Source organism: Halyomorpha halys, unplaced genomic scaffold (assembly GCF_000696795.3).
Source record: "Halyomorpha halys isolate HHAL.00 unplaced genomic scaffold, Hhal_1.1 Scaffold513.1, whole genome shotgun sequence".
NCBI classification, from domain to species: Eukaryota; Metazoa; Arthropoda; class Insecta; order Hemiptera; family Pentatomidae; genus Halyomorpha; species Halyomorpha halys.
In genome coordinates this window covers 622,380-627,813 of record NW_027106342.1, presented here as the reverse complement: position 1 = coordinate 627,813, position 5,434 = coordinate 622,380, and the positions used below count along the sequence as shown (strand labels likewise).

The following is a 5,434-nucleotide window of genomic DNA, read 5'->3' as shown; positions in this document are numbered from 1 at the left end:
TTTCTTAAATAAGAATTTTGCAAATTAAAATAAGTAAAAATAAAATATTTACGTCCATTAACATGGTGTCTACTCAATCGATTTTTTCGTACAATAGAAAAATTAAAGAACATGATTTAGTAAATAAAAACCACATCCCAAAATTTAACTATCAATTCTGTAATAATATGAAAATTTTGATGTCTAATTATTTATGTTCTTTTCCATTTTTGTCAATGCACATCTTTCATTCTAATTTCTGTGTCCTTAATCGACTTGGCGTTAAATAATTTATAATTCACAATGAATATACAACTTGTTTAATTCGAAGATGTTTTTTCTTAAATACTGGGATAATCAATGGCGCAATATGTTGTTGTTTTTTTATTTATTAAATTTAATTCTAACAGACACAATAATCTGATATACACAATATTAGAAGAATAGAATACATTTTGACGTTAATATTTAAAAACATGTATATTGAAATGTTTATATCCTTACCCTGTTAAATTTAAGATGTTCCACTATTCAAGAAAAACAGTTTTGCTCTTTGAATAAATTTGAATCAAATAAAATACCCAAATCTTTTACATCACCTGACCTGACCAGGGTAATACCTATTCATTAAATATTGCATATATTGGTTGTTATGAATACTTTTTTTTTTTTTAGATCTCCTGGATCCGACGGAAGGACTACAACCTATTGACGGTTGGAGCTGCAACATACGCAGGAGATGAAAGATTCCAGACCGTCCACACCTACAACTCAAACGTAATTACACTTTATTATTTATTAATAATTCAAATTTACTAATTTAAAAGATCCTTTTCGCTGTATCTATTCAGATGTATTCCAATCGTTTGGCAATCTCTGCGCATTAGAAGACATTTGAGGATTTCTTTTTTTCAGATATCTGTCGTAGTTTTATTCAATTCATTCGAATCCACTTTAGGATAAGCTAAAACATTCTTAGATCTTTCTTCCTTTTACAGTTTCATTATCGTTTCAGGATTTTTTTTAACACAATGATACAATGTCTTTAGATAATCCCTACAGTAAGTTAAAAAGCATGTAATTATAGATCATCAAAAAGGAGAGGGAAAGGATGTTATATCCGTTTTTATATAAAAATATCAATAAGTTACCAAAATTGAGTAACAGCAGTCGCGTACTACTTTATATATTAAAGTAAAAAATATATTTATTTTTTTAATCTTCAATGAAAAAAAAATGGGATTCTATTTAAAAAAGAAAACTAAAAATGGTTTATTTAAAGAACGAAAACTAAACAAAACAGTTTCTTACGAAAGTGTAATCATAACATTTTTTTTAAAATTTTATTTATTGATATTTACAACTGTATAAAAAAATACAACCAGTAAATTTGATCATAATGACATAATGATATGATACAGGATGTAGAGACACTACCCAGTTGTAGAACTCTAAAAACAGTTTACAATATAAGGTCACGAGGCCATCTTCTTTTCTGGCGCCTCGGAGGATTGCCAGGAATGGAAGAGGAAGCAAGGTTAGAAACTAGTGGGTTTGGGTGGTTAGGGAGTTTATTAATCATAACATTAAAAACAATTTATACAAATGGCTTTTTTATTCGTCTATTATATGTATTTTTATTTCATCCCTAGAATGTATTACATAAAATTTATAATTACCCATTATGTGACTTATTACTGTGATGTGCCAAAAGCAACTAAATTAAATTGTCAAAAATATGTATACTTTAAAGGTAATAAAATATAATAATAAATAACGCAATATTGCTTAATCTTGAGGATTGATAAGTTTAAATTTAAAGAATAACTCATCAATGAACTCGATTTAAACGTTCTTCTGTATGAAATATTTTCGGTTAAGTTAGTGTGAGAGGTAGAAATCTCCCCCCTAACTTGATTTATCATTTCTTTTTTTTTTTTTGGCTTCCTGAGTTATTCTGAATTTTTAAGAGGCAGAGACAATTTGAAAAAGCCATAACACTTTCAGAGGTGTCTTAGTATGCAAATGAGTTGAGAACTCCCGAGTTGGTGGAGTAGCGATAATTTTCTTTATACTGGGCGGGAGAGTGCAGGGGGGGGGGCGGGGTAAAACGAATGGCCTAAGTTTTCATAAACTTGTATTCACAGTCTCAAATCATGTTCTTACATTTTAGTTTCAACTGCGGACCTCGACCACTTACTTTGTTTGATCTCTTAAACCCAAATAAATTTTTAACTCTACACATGAAGCTTTGCCTTGTAATTTGAATCGTTAACGCAATAGTCAATGAACGACCTAAAGGAATCAAACATGCATATTACAATATTTTATTTCATTTTTGTTATTTATATTTTAATGATCAGTGCTCTGCATACATAGCGGAGACATACTGACAAGGAAAGGAATTATATTTTGATTAAAACTACTAGTTACACATTGTTGATTTTATCTATCATATAACAAAATATTGTAATTAGCATATGCTACTATAATTAACAGGGGGAAATCCAGATTATCATAATTGTTTGTTAGTAATAAGCGTTTCTGATAGAGTTTTAGATGACAAACAGTTACGATACTTACGTTTATTACGTACCGAAGAAAAAGGAAACTAAACGACTTGAAATCTCTGTTAAATTTCAATAAATGATCTAAAATCCATTGAAATTCTAATGTGAACTCTGTTCTCCCGAAACAAATTTCATCTTAATTATTATTACGTTTCATCTTTCCCAGTTAATTAGTACTTGCGACTGATCTGCACCTTCAGGCCCGTTACAAACATCAATTTTCTAACCGGTCCTTATATAGTTCTTTTTGCCGATGAGACAAAAATATTGGATGTTAGCCAGTATTAGGAAACTGTTTAAATTTTGTAATGTGACTTTAAAATTTATCCCAAACCCAATATGCCAAAACTGGCCGATCTCCAGGCTTGTCGGGTTTTGATGATGAAACCGTTTGCTCAAACAAAAGTGGATTATGCCGGTCCCATACTTATTACTTTAGGGAAACGAGGAAAGCTGTAACATGGAATGCCTATCTGTGTTTATTTGTCTAGCAACAAAAGCTATATATCTAGAACTGAGGTCCAATTTGTCGACAGTCATTTTTAGCCGTATTTAAACGATGTCTAGCGCGTTGGGGTTGTAAAAAATGTTGTTTGACTGTGGCATCAACTTTGTGGGAGCTAAATCAGTTTGAAGGATTTGATCATACACAAAGAATACGAAAAAATCTCTAAACCAGGAATTAAAGAAGTTTTGTATTGCCTGGAAATTTTCTCTCTTCCCCTTCCCCCCCTCCCGATGTCCTTTTTTTGGTTCAAGGTTGTTTAATCCCATTTCCTTAGAGTGATTGGTATACAGACGTGACTTACAAAGAATTAAATACGGCATTGGTTCAAATAGAGGCGCTTTGAACTCGGATCCCTTCAGAGTTGACCGTACTTATACCAACTCCGTTCATAACTCTATTCCCATTAAAGTCACTCCCAGTACGAGATCGAATGGTACTATCCTTTTGGACCCGTTGAAACAAGAGTATTTGCATGAGCTCGAGGTTTGATCGAAACGGACCAAATCCTCTATTCCGTTAGAGGTTAGTACGGCTGTTATTGTGGATCAACAAAATCCCATCCCTTCCCCATTACATTGGTCTTAGGGTTTAAGTTTTTGCTGGTAAAGATGGTATATAGCCGAGGCTTAAACCTCGTCCGGAATGTGCAAATGGCCAGTTCTTAAACTCTATCCCTTGTTTTCTCAACAGTGTTTCGAGTGGGATTTCCATGTAAATGTATTGTAAATAAAAAACTTACGGTATAATATTATTCTTAGTGATATTTAACATTGAGTAATTTAGTTAAATTACAATTTTTTTTATAATTTGTTTTATTACTTAGTGTTATAGTCCCTTAAACGATTAGTTTTTTTGTTGTTTGTCACTGTTTGATTTTTAGGCTTGTTTTTTTTATTCTTAGTTGATATATGTTGATTGCTGTTAGCAAAAAATCAAAGTAGTTGGTGGATATTGATTACTAGACCAGTTTTAATTCTGGTGGTAGGAACCATATAAAAAAAAAACAGTCTCAAATTCCATTTGGAAGCGTATAGTCAAAAAGTTGAAGATTAAAACAGATGTTTTTTATTCATAAAATTTATATCTCCAAATTCTTTTCTATTGGAAAAATTTTTATAAATTATAAAGTACTAGAATCTAGTAACATCAGTAAAAGTGGATAATGATAGTGTGTCTATCTGGTTTCCGCCATTCTTTCCTACACCTAGAGCATTTTTGTTAGTCATTTTGAATTACTTTGTCTTAGTGGATGATCAATATTAGAAATTGCTTTTTTTATACAGTCCATTTACTATTTTAAATTGTGATAAAAACAAAAATGTTTTTATCTTCAACTCTTAACCATTCAGTGTAATTAATTTTTCTTTGTTCTGGAAAATATTTAATAATTCTTTATGTTCCTTGAGATTTTATTCTGTGTGTGTGATGTATACAGTGCGTAGAGAGAATCGTTGAGATGTTTTCTATTCGCCCACCCCTAAATTTCCTGTTATAGACCTTTTAAAGAACTGAGGACTGCTCAAATCTGTGTCCGTCCTCAACTGATGTCTGAATTTTGTATCCGTGAGAAATCGATTAGGCCATAGGGTCAGGCCCAACATATAACACAACATAGATTGTCCATTTCATCTTCTATAAAATCACAAATTTTAGGGATCTATGGAAGTTAGTAATAGATATGAAATCTTGTGATTCTCCACTCTGTTCTGGAACATTGCAATTACTACTATTAATACTTGGTCGATAAACTTACTATTCAATCAAGTTATTGTAAACAATTTGAAAAAAAGCTCCAGCTTCAATGATTTATGTTCTGTTGCTTTAATAATAACTACCACTGCTTACTATAAAAATCAAGATAGAAAATTAAATCCGTATCTGTACAAGAATTATAGTAATAAGTGTCCGACTTTTCTAATGGTGGCAATTTATAGGGAAGCCATTTATCAGCTCAGCACTGAAAAATACCAAATTTCCTCTTACCCCAAAAATAAACTTACTTCAATATACCTTAATGTACTACTTTATTTGATTTATTTTCGGGATTTTCTGAAAATTCAACGTTTGACAATACTTTCTCGGTGTCTTCATGAATATATTTTTCCATTTCTGTCTCCCTCATATCCTGCCAGTGCTTCACTCCCGCTATTCACTACACACGTTCCAACTCCTGACCTCTATACCATTTTCTATAGGACAACAGGATTTCAAGAAATGTCATCAGCTGTTCTTTGTCCTTATGAAATTCTCCCTTCCCCCTTCCACGTGTTTTATTCTAGCCTTTTCTCATATCCCTTCTCTTCATATTTAAATACCGAATCTGTATCCTATTTATCTCTTCAAAAATAATAATTACCTTTTTCTCCAAATCAATATA

At 31.5% G+C, this 5,434-nt stretch overlaps 1 protein-coding gene across 2 annotated transcripts in view; it reads left to right on the top strand.

Annotated features, from left to right (window-relative positions):
- The first annotated feature begins 497 nt into the window (after positions 1-497).
- LOC106683754 (limbic system-associated membrane protein) overlaps positions 498-5,434 on the top strand; it is a 299,259-nt gene continuing 294,322 nt past the window's right edge. For both annotated transcript variants that reach the window (XM_024359748.2, XM_067044681.1), the window contains exon 1: positions 498-756. The gene's annotated coding sequence lies outside the window, so the exon portion shown is untranslated. The remainder of the gene's footprint in view (positions 757-5,434) is intronic.